At 52.1% G+C, this 16,953-nt stretch overlaps 1 long non-coding RNA gene across 1 annotated transcript; it reads right to left on the bottom strand.

The window, feature by feature from the left end:
* Nucleotides 1-14,367: 14,367 nt before the first annotated feature.
* On the bottom strand, nt 14,368-16,674 carry LOC127318479 (uncharacterized). The gene is made up of 3 exons (XR_007861893.2): nt 14,735-16,674; nt 14,548-14,664; nt 14,368-14,453 (listed from the first exon to the last, which is right to left on the bottom strand). It is a non-coding gene; the product is annotated as an uncharacterized lncRNA (long non-coding RNA).
* Between the last annotated feature and the right edge of the window lie 279 nt (nt 16,675-16,953).

Raw genomic sequence — 16,953 nt, 5'->3', positions numbered from 1 at the left:
TCCAAGGGTTTGAGAACCTGGACATTGACATTGCTACACCTGAAGGGGTGAAAAGACTTGGAGATGTCAAGCGCCAGTTCATTCTATGGCAGAAGAAATTTATCAAGTTTCCAGGCGAGGCGCCAACAAGTCCACCCCCGTACGGTGGTGGTGGTGGCGGTGGCGGTGACGGTGGCGGTGGCGGTGGCGGTGACGGTGGCGGTGGCGGTGACGGTGGCGGTGGTGCTTCACCTAATACACCTCATTCACGTCAGCCCACGCCGCCGCCCCGGTCCTCGTCCGGCGGGTGATCGACACCGGTACCGCCCCCAATCCACCTCCGGCGAAGAAGCGGCGATCCTGGGTTATTAACCCGGACCCTTACGTACCTAAGAAAACAAAGGTACCGGAGGTATCACTGAAGCCTCTCCCCACGAGGCCTTGGGAAAGTAGTGCCGAGGAAGTCGAGGCGGGTGCGGCTGCTGATTTAGAGAAATGGAAGGCGAGCGTCAAGAGGAAAATAGAGGGCGAGCCCAAGCCGTATATTCTCGACAAGGAAAAGCAAGGCTAAGTCATTTTTGTACACACCGTCCCAAGCCGCGTAGAATCTGACTGACGACTATTTACGTGAACTTCGTAGGCAAGCACTCGCGTTCAAGAACAGGAAAGAGTTGGCGGAGAAGAAAGCCGTGAAGGACGAGGCCGAGTCAAAATTAGAAAGGGGGAAAGAAGTTGCCCAGCTCGGGGAACAAAGTAAACAATCGATCGCCCCGCTCATAGTGCAAGCCGCCGATCCGGATGCCCCCGATATCGTAGCAGCTGCGCAAAGACATGGATTGACCGTAACGAGTGCCAGAGAACAAGCGGCCGAGTTAGGTATCACTCTTCGTGCACGCTAGGCCTTGATGAGGCGCCAATGAAGGACGTAGTATTTACATATGTGAAGAATGGCCCTCTCGTCGAGCCTGCGCAGAAGGGGATCTACCTCGACAAATGCTAGGTCTGCTAAATTGGTACAAGGGTTACATAAAACATAAAAACGCCAAAGACTATATCTATGCGGAAGTTAGATATGAGCATCACTTCAAACATTACCGGGTACAAATTCCTCCGAGTGAATTGTTCCAGCTGTTCAATCTGCGCGACCTCGACAAATCTATCATCGCTGCTACGTTCTGTAAGTGATTTATTAATTTCTACCCCATCTCGTTCATTGCCTCGCACCGTCCTAACTATCTTGTTGTGTACGCTATTATGCGTAATGAAGAAGCGGGAAATGCGAATAAGGAACATCCATGATGTTGGGTTCATTGACCCACACATCGTTAATTCACATGTGTTAGAACACCACCCCGCCGACGTGGAGGATGACCTGTGGCGGTTTATTAGAAAACAAAGAATGTAAAAGTGATATTCTATTTCCTTACCATTTTGGGTGAGTGTTTCTGCCTTGAGCACATTCTCTTTTGTTTACTCCATGCATGGTATGTGGCTAATCGATGAGTTATGCATGATCGTGCATGTATCGTGTCCGCAGGTTCCACTGGATTCTTATGGTAATTAAAGTTCAGACCTCCTCGGTTCTCGTCCACGACTCTCTGAATATGGATCCGGCGCTTTGGGGCGACATGAGAAAAATGTTGCAAAAGTAATTATTTTCATTCATTTGCGCTCTATATCGATCGGCCTATTTCGTTCATCATTTCCTAATATCAAGTAACTAATTAATAACTCTCTTGTTTATTTAATTTTCTTTGCCTCGTAGGGTTTGGAGACGGTTCGTAGATACCAAGGTCGGTGAATTCAAAAAAGAGCTATCTTTTAAAATGGCAAGTGCGGACGACTGGGGATACTCAGCCACCGGGGACCAATCTATGTGGATACTATGTTTGTGAGAGGATCCGGAGATACCGCAATGAGCGGGACCAGACGTGTGAGAACAACATCCCGAGGAATAACCTCCGAAGACGCTTAGTCCGTAAGCTCGCTTCCGACCACTTCAAGAGGAACTAGCTGGATGGTTGGCGAGGGAAGTCATCGATCCTAGAGGAGAACACTATTACGATGACGTAGAACTTTATATGCACCAGAATTTGTAACTAACTTGTTCAAAATTGTATATGGTCATCCGATATTGAATATATATTGTATATGGTGATCCGATATTGAATATATATTGTATATTCCTCTTGAATTCTTTTTGGTTCTAATTTCAAATTTGTTTGAAATTGTACATTCATATGCATGTATGTATACAGTACCGTAGAATATGTGAAACTCCTTCAAAATTAAAACCCAAAAGAAATAAAATAATACAAATTAAAAAGAAACCAGATTTAGGGGGAGGGGGGCTAAAACCCTAAACCCTGCGGAGGCCTTTAGTCGCGGTTGGCCTAAATATGTGAAACTCCTTCAGAATTAAAACCCAAAAGAAATAAAATAATACAAATTAAAAAGAAACCAGATTTAGGGGGAGGGGGGCTAAAACCCTAAACCTGCGTGAGGCCTTTAGTCGCGCTGGCCGTAAGAACCGCGACTAAAGGTCCTCCGCCTCGGCGCCGCCCTGCGCCCACGTGGACGGGCCTTTAGTCGCGGTTCGTAAGGAACCGCGACTAAAGGGGGGGGCCTTTAGTCGCGCAGCTTTGGTCGCGGTTGCGCCACCGCGACTAATGGCAGTTGCCAACCGCGACCAAAGCCCTTTTTTCCACCAGTGCGTCCGGCATCGGCGCAACACCAAGCGGCGACTCCTTAGCTTTTTCTTTCTCTGTATACAGGCAAACTGAAGAGGCAAAGTGTGCACGAGCCGGGGCAGTTATGCGGCTGTGATTAGCATCTGCGTTGGGAGCGCGAGCGCTTAGAAAATAATCTGATTTCTTGCCATTTCTTTTTCAACACTAAGCGTCCATCTAAGCGCCGTGCACTTTACTTGCCCTTATGAGCTCCATTGAGCAGTTTCCACTTTCCAGTGGTTTAATTGTCAGATTTATCAGTTGTTTTCACGAGTATTAACTTCTCATGGGGACCAGGAAGGACATTGGCGTTGGTGGAGGAGGACGAAGAGAGCATCTGCGGCGAACGGTTGTTTCTTTTTTTTAGTAGACGAAGCGAGTCGGGCCATCCATCGAGTCCAGCCTATTAAGGAATGAAGCGAACGGGCAATTGGGCCGACGAATCAGCCCATGTTGGTTAAGCGAGGCTAAGCAACGCCAACTGATTTGGTCCAAAGCTCCGCGGAGGAACGCGCGATGCTGCGCGTGACCGATCGTGGGGAGAATAAGGGGTGACGTGGCTTCACAGGAATGCAGCAAAATCATGTAGTGGGGGACTCCTATTAAGAGATAAAAGATATAGATTACCCAATAGTTCTTTGATAGTAATTATTCTCGCCGCCAATTTGCCACTCCGTCCCTTCTTCTCTTTCCCTGCTGCCATTTCACTCACGATTTGGGATTTCCTCATCCTCAGACCTCAGGTTCTGGCGAGACGGACGCGGAAGCAGTCTTCGTTGCTGCTCTTCCTCGCTACTTCTGCCAAAGCAGTAGCTTTTCTAAGTAGTTCATCCCAGCCTGGGACCACAAGCGGCGGACAGAGGCAGAGGGCCACGGGAGATGCTCAGGAATGCAGCATACTAGAAGGACCTCGCGCACGTTGCTGCGCGCGTTTTCGACATGATGGTTTGTATATTTTAGATTTTTGCTGCATTTCACGGTCCCATTTACTTAGCCAAGTGCAGTGTGAAGAACAATGCAGAGTAAGACTTATGAAGAAAGATCACTACTGGATTTACATCCTTTTGTGGGTAGAAGGTGGAAGAAGTCCAGAGCGAAAAGTAAGCGGTACAATAACAGAGCTAGTAATACATGCATATATATGATAATGTTGACTCTATACAGGAATTTACATGGCTGATATCACCAATCTTTGTTCTACAAAGATATCAATACTTGATACACAGTTCATGAGCATTCATTGATTGCCAATGTAGTTCTAGTAAAGCATAGCAGGTTGCGAAAATTCTAAAATACAAAGCGTGATGAGCAGCTATTATAGAGTATGGCCTTAGCTGTGACGAAGATGGTATTAATATTCTAGTGAAACAAGAGCATTGGCGGCCAGCTACCAATGAGAACCCTTCATTCGATTTAGATATTCTAGACTATAAACATGAAGTTAATTAACATGATATGTACTTACAAAAACAAAGATGACTGTGGAGGAAAGTGAAGGAAAATTCCTAGTCAATATACTGGAGCTGCATTGCCTCCACTCAGACTTTCATCTCCCCAGTCGGAAACTAATTAGGAATATTGCCCCAGGGTTCGGCATAGAGCACCTTGGAGTCACACACTTTTGAACTGAACTTTTGACCCAGCTGCCACATGAAAAACCAACTAACAACTGCAAGCATCAGGGAAGAATAAGAAATTTTGAGTTGTTTTTCGAAGAATGAGTTACAAACATATATTAGAAAAAGGCACCTGGACTGAAGAAAAAATGTTTTACATAAGCAAGAGTGACTTTGTTATCATCTTTCCTATAAAATATGAACTTCTTGTAGAAGAACGAATTACACACATAAAGTAAGTTATTAGTACACATGGATATGTCTATTTGAGATAAGATAGATGGACTAAAGATCTGAACCAACAACCTATAATAACACCTCTAAAAGCAAAATAGCGACTCCGTATGTGGCCCTTTCTTGCTCTTTTGTTGGAGGGGTGGTTTGAGCTGGTATCTTCACTTAGTTCTGCAGTGGCACGAAGCCCATATTTTGCCTGCCACTAGCAGTTTGGCCACTAATATGTTCAACTGCCACAATGTAAAAAATTAGATTACTTTACTCTAGTGAGCTGTAATTTGTGTTGCCTGTTGCATTTCCCACAAGAAGCATTTCACCTCTTCTTGCTATTTAGACTCCCTGGGCTCTAAAATATATGGATTGTCCGCAACCATGTATCTAGGGAAGCTTTATATATTCTATGGTTAGTTTCTGCAAAGTTAAGAGTAGGAAGAAGACTTCTAATAGTATTGCTGTACCTTGATCCTACGGTTACGCCTGAGCATTTCTTGCCCTTATATGCATCTCCGTCGGGGAATGTTCTTTTGCAGCATTTGTAAGAGTTGATTCTCTCAACTCTCTGAACCTCTCTCTCGCTCAGCTGCTTCTCACAGCTCTTACGGGAATGAACACAGAAGCTTTGGTGCCTTCACGGCTTTTCTCTTCTCTATCCTCTTAACTGAAACAAAGCTGGCTTACAATGCTTAAATAGCTAACTCGACGCTGCCAGGCAACAACCTGCCCGGCTACCATGCATACGACCTCCTCCACTAACAAGATAACTATATGACCTATTCCTATGCCACTACATGCATGAACTACTCAACGATCATGCAGCCTGCCGTTGTGCTTCTCACACACGGGACGTCCGCTTCACGCGGTACCTCAACTCCGCGCCGACTGCACGTTTCGCACGTACATCTGCTAATCGGCATCGGCCCTACATGACACGCTAAGTACAAGCAAACGAATTTAAACATGGTGATACAAATATTAAGATTAGCGCTAACAATCACCCCCTAATCTTAATATGCCTCTCACGCCACTTCAAAGCAGAGCTGGTTCGTCGTCGGCGTACCCTTTCGCCAACAAGGCCTTCTCCTCCATCTTCTTCTTCTTCTCAGGACACTCCCAAGCAAAATGTCCAAATTCATCACAATTGTAGCACTGTATCTCGCTCTTGTCTCGGCGGCCTCCAGCACGGCCACGACCGCGGCCACGTCCTCCCAACATGCCATGCCCCCTCGTCATGAGGAGTTTCTCCTCTTCGCCTTCCTCCTCCTGTCCCTTGAGGAGTTCCTCATGTGCCTTCAATGATCCAAATGCCTCCTCCATGGACATCTTGTTCACATCGCAGAACAGCCCAATGGATGAAGCGACGTTGATGTACTTCTTGGAGACGACTCGCAGCAGCTTCTTCACGACGTACTTCTCCTCCATCGGGTCTCCAAGCTCGCGGATGCGCCCCACGAGCGTCGTGAACCTCGCCGCAAAATCATCTACGGACTCTGCATAAGACATCTTGAGGCCATCAAATTCCGAACGCAAGGATTGTATCCTCGCCTCCCGGACGCGCTCGACGCCGACATGCATGGAGCGCAGCGCCGCCCACACCTCCGCTGCGGTCTCCTTCTCCGCAACTCGCAGCAGCGTCTCGTCGTCGATGCCTTGGGAGATGATGGTCATGGCCATCTCCTCCTTGCTCCCGTCGGCCTCCGTGGCCGAGCTCTCCGGATCAACGACACTCCATGCGCCATGTACACGCAGGATGTACTTCATCCTCATGGCCCATGCCGCGAAGTTGGTCCTGGTCAGCAGCGGCACCGACACCTTGCCGGCGGCCGCCGCCGTCGCTACCGCCGCGCCGCCAACGCCGGCCGTCACCATGGCTCCACTCGCCTCCGCTGCACCACGCGGCATCGTCTTCGTCATCCGGCTCTGATACCAAATGTAAGAGTTGATTCTCTCAACTCTCTGAACCTCTCTCTCGCTCAGCTGCTTCTCACAGCTCTTACGGGAATGAACACAGAAGCTTTGGTGCCTTCACGGCTTTTCTCTTCTCTATCCTCTTTTTTAAACAGAAGGCCTCACGGCCCGGCTTTATAAATAAAGCCCTCCAGGCAACGGTACATGCAAGTTAAAGTTTTACAGACCACACACGAACGCCCAAGGCGTCACAGTTACGACCCTCCCAGGTTCAGAAGACATACACACACACGATACAGAGCCGAACGGCCTAACTCAGCAGGCTCAACCAAACTAGGTAAAAGCTGAAGCAAGATCTTGGTCAAGTCGCCGCCTGGGTCCTCCGCTACTCAGCCCGTAGTCGCGCGTAAAGCCTCCTGACGTCGTCCACCGCCGCGTCCAGCATCGCCCGGTCCTTCTGTCTGACCAGAACCCTCCAGGACTGCATATGAATAAGCATGTGATAGAAAACATCAGCTGGGTTCCCAATCATCTTTCCTTCAAAGACTAGTTTGTTGCGCGTGTTCCAAAGAGTCCAACACATGGCAGCAAACGTGAACCAAACTAGCCTACGAAGGGGGCCGTATAGACCCTGGGCGATTGCAATGAACTCCCCCGGTCCCGTGGGGTTCCAGTCGCAGTGGAGGAGCTCCCTAACTCCAGCCCACATAAGTTTGGCGATGGGGCAGGAGAAGAAGATGTGATTGCAATCTTCATTCTCCTGGCAGAGGGCGCACCTCCCGTCCGAGGGTCCGTGGCGCTTGGCAACTTGCTCGGCAGAGGGAAGCCTTCCGCGGATTAGCTGCCACAGAAACACACGAATCTTGGGCGGGACCCGGGTGCGCCAAGCGTCTTTGAAACAAGTGACCGTCGCTCCCTGCGTCAGTGCAAGATAGACCGAACTAGTGGTGTAGGCCCCTGAAGCGTCCAGGGACCAGGACACCGTGTCATCCTCGAGACCCGGTTGCCAACCCATGGCCTCTCGGCGAAGGTTGTCCCATTCAACCATTTCCGCCAACCCAAATTGCCGCCGAAACGCAACACCCCAATCCCCAGGGTGTCCATCTGGTGGCTTGGCATCAAACACCGAGATGGATGGATCCGTGCAGCAGCTGAATAGGCGGGGGAACCTTGCCATAAAAGGGCCCCTCCCAGTCCACCAATCCAGCCAGAACCTGGTGCGCCTCCCATTGCGCGCCACGTGCTTGGCTCCCAGTTTGAAATACCATTTAATCTTCTGAATGGAATTCCAAAATTGGGAACCTCTGGTAGGGACCGTTTCGTCGAAAAGATCCCTACCCCGAAGATACTTAGCCCGGATGATGTCCGCCCACAGACCATCCGCGTCTTGGTAGAGCTTCCAAACCCATTTGAGCATCAGTGCGATGTTCATGAGTTTGGTGTTGAGGATTCCCAATCCTCCAAACGATTTAGGTTTACACACCGTAGCCCAATCCACCATGTGATACCTGCGTTTGTTCCCCACTCCTTCCCAAAAGAAGCGCGCCCTAGGTTTGTCCATGGCCTTGTGGGTGCTGTCGAAAAGCATGTACAAGCTCATGGCAAACTGCGGGAGGCTGGATAAACACGAGTTGGTCAACTCCAGTCTTCCAGCCGAGGCTAAGAAAAGTCCCTGCCATGGGTCCACCCTGTGCCCAATCTTTTCTGGCAGAAAATTCCAGTCCGCTACCCTTAGCGCCTTATCACTGATAGGTAGGCCCAAATATTTGATAGGGAATTCTCCCCGCTTGCAGTTGAGCATGTGGGCTACCTGGTGTTGAAGTTCCAGTGGTGCCCCCGGCATCACCACTTCACTCTTATCAAAGTTGATCTTCAGCCCTGACATATTCTCAAAACACAACAGGATAACTTTGAGGTTCGCAATCCCTGCGCCTGTTGGTTTGATCAGAACCAAAGTATCATCAGCGTATTGAAGATGAGTCACCCCCCCGGGGATGAGATGCGGGACCACTCCCTCGATATGTCCCGCCCGGTTAGCCTTAGCCAGGATGGCCGCAAGCCCATCAACAACGAAGTCAAATAAGATCGGGGAGAGTGGGTCCCCTTGTCGGACGCCCCTTGCATTCCTGAAGTATGGACCAATCTCCCCGTTCACATTTATCGCCGTCTGGCCCCCTTTGACCAGCTGCATGAGGCGATGCACCACCCGTGCCGAGAAGCCCTTCCGCAGGAGAATCTCCTGCAGGAAATCCCAGCTCACCCTGTCATAGGCCTTCTCGAAATCAAGTTTGAGAAGCAAGCCCTCTTGCTTTCCCACACGGAGTTCATGAGCAATCTCGTGGAGAGCCAGAGCGCCCTCATGCAGACATCTCCCCTTGATGAAAGCTGATTGGCTCCGGTCCACCGTCCTATGTGCTAGCGGAGCTAATCTAATCGCATATGCTTTAGCCACGAACTTGAATATAACATTGATCAGAGCGATAGGTCTAAATTGCGTAATCCGCTCCGCCCCCTTGACCTTGGGAATTAGAGATATAATCCCAAAGTTGAGACGGGCAATGTCCACCCTCCCTAAGGCGAAATCATTCAGCAACTGGAGGATGGGTTCTCGCAGGATTCCCCAGAATCGCTTACAGAACAGGACCGGTAGCCCATCCGGTCCCGGCGCCGAGTCCGGTTTCATACTAGCCAGTACCTCGTCGAGGTCCTCAGCGGTGAAAGCTACTTCGACGCCCCAATTCTCCTCGTCCGAAATCTTCTGATCCGCTTCCCAGAGATCAGTGCCAAGGGCAAAGACCCGTTCTTCCCCTTTGGCCCCCATCAGGCCCTGGTAGAACTGGTAGATGTGCTCCATGAGGGCCCGCGGCTCCTCCACCTCGCCCGCCTCAGTGATAAGCCGGGGAATAGAACACTTGCGCTTGCGGCCGTTTGCAATCGCGTGGAAATAAGCGGTGCACGAGTCACCTTTCAGGATCCACTGAGTCCTACTCCGCTGGCGCCAGTATTCCTCATCCACCCTGTCTAGTGCAATGAGTTGGTCCTCGAGGAAGTACCGGAGGCCCCATCCCTCCTCGTCTAGACCGTTGGCATCCGCCACCCGATCTAGTTCTTCCACCTGGCGCAGAAGGTTGGTGCGGAAGTCCCTCTTCTCTTTGCCCAAATTGGCTCCCCACCCCTTGAGGAATTGCCTGGAGTTCCGCGAGACATATTGCCACGCCTCCACCGAGCATCGGTGCGGCCCGTGGTCAAAGATGAAGCAGCGGATTTTCTCCTTAAGGAGGTCCCCGAACCCCGGCACCCCCAGCCACCAGGTCTGGAAAAAGAACCTCGACTGGCGAATAGGTGCGTCCTCGCCACTGCTGAACAGAAGAGGGGAGTGGTCAGACCCCACCCTTGTGATTGTAGTAAGCGAGCAAAGCGGAAAAGCCGCCTCCCAAACTGGCGAGACTAGAACCCGATCTAGTACACATTGCGTTGGGCGAAGCCGTTTATTCGTCCAGGTGTAGCGAGCCCCTGCCCGTTCCACCTCGCGGAGGGCCATAGTGGCAATAGCCTCATTGAACCGTCTAACCCTGGACCAAGAGATGTTAGCGTTGCTCTTGTCACTAGCAGCGCGGATCAGGTTGAAGTCACCCCCAACCACCACCGGGTAGGGGGCCGCCGCTACGGCCTGGGTGAGTTCCCCCAAGAACTCATCAGAACGACGGTGATCAGCCGGCCCATAGACCAAGAAGAAACACCACTTGAGTTTGTTACTACGTTGGAAGACCGAGGCACTGATGAAGAAATTCCCTTTCTGCCATTGCCCGACCTCAAAGCAATCATCCCGAAAGCCTAGGAGCATGCCCCCGGAGTGCCCCTGCGCGGGGACCCAGCTCCACCCAAATTGGCCCCCCATCTCCAGGCTACGAAGCTCAGCAGCGGAAAAATCCGCCTTAATCGTTTCTTGGAGGGCCACAATGTCAACCCGGTGTTGTCTAAGGTAGGCTTTGAGTTGTCCGCGCATCCCTGGCTCCCCAAACCCCCTAATGTTGTAAATAAGGGCTCTCATGAGCAAACGTCCGTCTTCTTCCCGCGCCCCTTGCGCACCGTTAACCTAGGCCGGCGCACCCTTGCGCGTGCCCGAATGGTTTGGAGGGTCAAGTCCTCGTCGGCCGACCCTTGCCCGGTCGCATCCGAATCCTCCAGTGTGGTATCCATGCCAACAACAAGAGTCGCATCCTCCCTGGATGGCACGCCCTGGTCGGTGGCCTCCCTAGCCACCCGGTCCAAGGACTCCTGTTCCTTGCGCGCCGCCAGCGCCGCAAGGGAAGCCTGGGCCAGCTCTTTCGCCCTAATCAGCTGCAATGCCTCCTGTGGTGAACCCTTGCCAGGTGCAAACACGATGGCGCTATCTAACACAACAGACGATAGGTGTGCGTCGGGGAGGGAGGGAAGAATGGAGAAGTCAGCGTCCGTACCTGTCACCGACGGGAGCTCCAGGTTCTTCGTCGCCGTCATGTTCTGCGCCCTCTTCATCATGGAGATCGCCGCTGCACCCGCCGTCCTCGAGCTCTTCCGCACCGGCGTCGGCGGCACCGCCGACTTCTTGGACACCTTGACCGGCCCCTTCGCCACGACCGGCACCACCTTGGTCCGCTTGCCCTGCACCAGGGAGACCGCCGCCGTCACCTCGCCATGTAGGTCGGGGGCAGGCCCAGATCCCTGGCCCACCGCCGCTCCTGTCGCCACAGTCTGGGAAGCCGGCGTGTCCACCTCCATCACCGAGGAGGTCCAGGTCGGGCTCGCCGGCCTACCCGCGGGGCTGCTCCCCAGCCCGGGGCCGACCGCATCCGTGACCTGGGACAGCGTCTCCCCGGAGACCAGCGACCCCTCCTCCAGCACCGTGTCCGTCAGGGAAGGGGGTATCCCTCCGCCCTCCTTCCCCGGGGCGACCACGTCGACCACGTCCTCCGCCTCTGCCAGGACGGCAAAGCGGCCCAAGCCGGCCAGCTTCGGGAAGGTCCTGATGTTGGATCCGTATTGATCCGCCACCCTGCCCAGCTGCGGAGCACTCCACGCGCCCCCAAGCCCGGCCAGCTGTGCCGAGCCTGAGCCCCCACCTTGCTTGTCGGTGCCCTTAGCCTTCTCCTTGTCCTTGTCGTTTCCGCGCCTGCGGTGTCTGTTCCAGGCCTCACCATCAGTGCTCCTCTCCTCGGACTCCAGATCATCCGCATCGTCATCGTCTCTCGGAGCCGGCGGGCGGGGTGGGCCACTCGAGCCACCCGCACCCATCGCCCCCAGCTCCGCATGGATCCCCACTGTGAACGGCTCGCCATTGACACAGAGCTGCACCGTCCCCTTCACCCTCTCCGGGTACCTGCACTGAAAGCGCATCCTCACCGGCTCCGTCTTCCACTTCTTGACGGACAGCTCATCCACCTCCATGGGGCGCCCGACCATCGTCATCGCCGCCATGAGCCGGTCCTTGACCATCAGGCTCCCCGGCAGCCCAGTGATCTGCACCCAAACCGATGGGAAGGACGGACCCGGTCGAGGGGACACGAACGCCTCGCGAATGTCCACGTCGCACTTGCTCAGAGGCAGGTAGATCTTGCCGCGCCTGGTGCTCATCCGAAGCGTCTCCCTCGACGGAAACCTGACACAGTACTCCAAATCGGACACCCTCGTCACCTGCCAGTCCCAAAGGTCATCAAGGAGGCTCTTGAGCTCGTCCGACAGCTGCAGCGCAGTGAGAGGTGCGGAGGTGAAGTGGATCACCGCCTCAAAATGCACGTCTTCCGCCTGAGCTTGAAGCGGCTCCACCTCAATGTTGAAGAAGCCACCACCCGTGATGGCGTGGCCATAGGACTGCAGTAGCATCGGCCGACCACGCGTGGGACAGCCCGCCGAGACGTGGCCGGTTTTACTGCAAAGGATGCAGACCGGGTCGTTGACGCAGTCCGCCTGGAAGTGGCCCTCCTGCCCACAACGGAAGCATTCGCCGCCGACCGCGGCCGTCGCCGACCCGCCAGCAGCCTTGGCCTTCCCCTTGGCCTTCGGCTGGGGGGGTGCTCCCTGCACACCACCCTTGGGCTTGCTCTGCTGGGCACCGCCGCCACGCGCAGGTCCCTGCTGCCCGCGGCCCCGCTGCCCCTCCTGCTGCATGCCCCGCCGATCATCACCTTGTCGGCCGCCCTCCCAACGGCCACCGTTGTTGTTGTAGGGGCCCTCCTGCCCAAAACCGTCGTAGTAGCGGCCACCTCCCTGACCCTGCCGGCCCCTGCCATAGCCGTCGTTGTCGAGGCGCCCGCCACCGTCGTCGCGACCGCCGTAGAAGTCAGAGCGGCCGCCGCCATCCGCGCGTCCTCCTCCCTCGGAGCGCCCGCCGCCGTCGAAGCGGCCGCCACCGAAGCCGTCGTTGGCTCCGCCCGAGAAGTTGTTGCCGTGCCGCCCGCCACCCGTACCGGACCCGCGGCCCTGGTTGTCGGAGCGGAAGTCCCCACCGCCGTGTTCCTCCAGGCGCCTCTTCCGACCATCCCCGCCCGCACCACCGTAGCCTCCACTGCCGCTGCCGCCTCCGTTGCCCCCGCCCGCCATCGCCACCACCTCCGCAAAGGATCGAGAAAGAGGGGGAGGAGCTGGAATCCGGACAAGCGTGCGGAATGGGAGCTGGGTGCCGCGCCGCACTCTCTCTTCAGGTCTCGCAGGGAACCCTAGCTCGGGGTCTCTGCTCCCTTTAGGGATCCAAAGCCAGCGACTGAGCTGGGCTTGGGCCAGGTCCGTCTGGCCCAACGAGGCCCCCCGCAGCCCCCCAGTGGTAGAAGCCCCGCCTTGACGTTCCCCATCGTCAAGAGGTGGGCCCAGCAGAAGAAAAGGCTGGTCCAGCCCTTCCGGCCCACGAGCACACCAAGGCCCAAGACCAGCACCTTCTGCGGCCGGGGCCCACGAGCCAGATGCGGGAACAGGGGACGACGGCACCACCAGCTCCGGCGACCCCCGCCGCCGCGCCACCCCCGTCTCCCCGCCATCCGGCGTCGGCGGCCTGATGACCTCCGCGCACGGAGAGGACCCCCCACCCTGGAGAGCGCCGCCACAGCTCCGCGCTCCAACCCCGTGCGAGGCGCCCCGCACCCGCGGAAGGAGCTCACGATTCCCAAATCGTGAAGATTTACCTCCAGGCGCGAACGCCGCCCGCCGCCGTTGACCTCGTCGGCCAGTTCCCCCCTCGCCGTCGAGAGCTCGCGCCAGAAAACCACCCAAGGTTGCCCGCGCAGAAGGTCGACGAGGGGATGAGCCATCAGAGAGAGGCTCCTCCTCTGACTCCGAAGCCGAGGTCGCCTCCGCGAGCAGCTCCGCCGCCGCAAGAGGGCCGCCCTTCGCCCAGAACTTACCCCAGCCTCCCGTCGAGAGACGCCCAGGAGCCGACGCCGTCCCGCACGCCGCGCCGGGCGGCGGCGGCCGCCCCGCCTCGCCGGCGAGATCTAGAATTTGAAAATCGCCACTGCGGACGCCAGAGCCCGTCCGTACAGGCGAACCGTTATCCATCGTGTGCCTTCCGTATCACATGTCCTTCTCTATCCTCTTAACTGAAACAAAGCTGGCTTACAATGCTTAAATAGCTAACTCGACGCTGCCAGGCAACAACCTGCCCGGCTACCATGCATACGACCTCCTCCACTAACAAGATAACTATATGACCTATTCCTATGCCACTACATGCATGAACTACTCAACGATCATGCAGCCTGCCGTTGTGCTTCTCACACACGGGACGTCCGCTTCACGCGGTACCTCAACTCCGCGCCGACTGCACGTTTCGCACGTACATCTGCTAATCGGCATCGGCCCTACATGACACGCTAAGTACAAGCAAACGAATTTAAACATGGTGATACAAATATTAAGATTAGCGCTAACAGCATTTGGTGCAAGCTAGCTACCACCAGTTTTTCTTAGTGAAAAACTCAGCAAGTGTAACATTTAGTCTGTAGCGTGCTCCCTGAAACTTGCTTTTTTTTTTAAAGTGAGTGGAGAAGGTTATCTGACCAATACATTGAACATAGGCAGGTAGGAAAGATGGAAGGCACAAAATTTCTTACCATGGAATCATCTAGCTGTTGTTCATTTAGGGCACAGAGTGTAGTGTTGGTTGTTTCATTTCTTCAGCGCCTTGATCCTTGCCATTCAAAATTGATGGACGATGTTTAACAATGGAACTGAAAATACTTGTCCATCAGGAAAGATGTAGATATGTTTAGTACTGTCTAATTTAGCAATACACTATACCTCTGTCAGATTGCTGTCATCTCTCGGACAGGGATAGCAAAGTAGTCCTGAAAGCGAGAATGCCTGAAATAGTTTATGCATTATTCCGGTAAATAAGATAATTTATTGGATCAACTAAAGTTCACCATATGCTTATTTACACTCTAAAATAAAAAAAAAGTCACCAAAATAAGCCTATAAAAGGATTAAACTAAGGAAATTGGATGAAAATTTGATGAACCTGAGAATTAGATGAAAATCATATGAAAATCCATTCAGTAAATGTAGTTATAATCATTAAACTAAAACCAATTAGGAATAACGGAATTAAGAATGGATTCAGCTTGCTGACAAAATAGTAGAATAAGAGGCAAATGATAGAGGACTGCAATGAAACAAAATGATCATCAATAAAAGATTAGGATGGATAGCAAGAAGAGTGCAATATTGTTGGCTAGCAAGGGACGCAGCGGGAAAGCGAGCGGGCCAGGAGGTCCTGACCTTGATGTTGGTGGCGAGTCCCATGAGCACCGCACAACTGTTGTTGTTGGGGCAGACAGAGGAGCCAGTTGCCTGTGTTCATGACCAGTGACAGCGAGTAGGTGATGGTGGAGCCGAAGTAGCAGGAGCTGGGCATGGGCTGGTACTCAAATGTGTAGCCTGCCGTTCTTCTTCACCTACAACACCACGTCTATGTGCCATCTCTGTGATACAACCAAAGAACTCAACAGACATGAGCAGCATGTTTATCATTCATACTCGTTCCGTATAATCCCGCTGGAATCTCTAAGAGTTAGTACACACTGAAGAAGTGAAGATTACAAACATGAGCAGAGTCTCTGAATTTTCTATCCTAATAAATTATCTTTACAGTATTATACCTCAGTAGTAAATTTTAGTAACTACAAAAAAATCATATGTGAAATTGTTCGTTCCAGATTAAGCTATTTGCTGAAGCACCAATAGATATTAAAATAAAGGTGAAGTCCTCTCAAATGGTTACATAGACTAAGTTGTTCAAGGTGGAATTGAAGAGATTGGGGGTGCCAATTTGGCATTTTGAGCATTTCACTTTCAGAGTAAAAATTGTTACTGGGAATTTTTTTTGTGCGGTCATTTGATGTGCACCACTTTAAAAAGTCTGATACAAAACATGAATAATATAGATGCAGGAAATATGAAACACTGTACGGGTTAAGAGCATTATTTTTTCCTTGAACAGATGAAATACACACATATACAAATGTGACAATGGCGTACTGGTTGTTTCAGGCAGAAGAAGGATAGCTAAAAATATGATCAGACCAAGAGTGGAGTTAGTACCATGTAAAAAGCTAGATTTCACCCAATCCAAATGGTGATTTCAATGTTCTTGATGAAAAAACTAATAGCATTCATATATTCAGATCTCCAATACATTTACAACTTACCTGGAAAATTCTCCTCTCTGATAACAGTGTGGCCCAAACTAAGTTCAAGAAACAATTGATTATCTAAGAAATTTAAAAAGGATAAATCTGAGTATACTTTTTGCTGTAATGTATTAGCGGATCAGTGAGAGGCTTCATTGGGTCAACTCTTACATGTATTGCAGCAACAATGAAGCCTTGAAGTTAATGAAAAGTTTATTCGCATAAATAAACATAAATCAAGTGGATTATTGAACATAACTAAATATAAGGAAGTTCATGCACACAAGGAAACAATTTGAACAGTTTAATCACGGTGTATCTGTAGTATAATACTAAGATGGCAAAACAATTCTCAGATCTAAACGTGTCGGAAAAAGAGCTAATAACACTTATATATTCAGATCTCCAATACATGGCACGTTCTCCCATATCCAATAGTGTGGTCCAAGCTTACCTCGAGAAAAGACGTTAGCTCAATTGATTATCCACTATAGATAAAAAAGATTAGTATGAGTACACTTTCTCTGTATTAGAAATACAAACAATATATACCCGGCGGCCGCCCTTATTAGACGTACTTGTCGACTGTCAACGTGGAAGGCAACCGAGTAGTCGGAGGCCTGAAGCTCAGTTTCCGCGATGATGTCTCGTCGTTTCCAGCTGCATGTGTGCTGAACCTACTGCAGTACTGCTGCGTAACTGCATCGGCCTACCATCAAGGCCACACTGACACATCGTCTACATTTAGGGATGCGCAGGCTACACAATTCTATGCCCAACTCATGATCCGTATTCATCGCGCACATGTGCATCCTGAGAGAAACAGTA

Source organism: Lolium perenne, chromosome 7, assembly GCF_019359855.2.
Source record: "Lolium perenne isolate Kyuss_39 chromosome 7, Kyuss_2.0, whole genome shotgun sequence".
NCBI classification, from domain to species: Eukaryota; Viridiplantae; Streptophyta; class Magnoliopsida; order Poales; family Poaceae; genus Lolium; species Lolium perenne.
The sequence above is the reverse complement of the archived record's forward strand: the minus strand, read 5'-3'. Positions and strand labels throughout refer to the sequence as shown.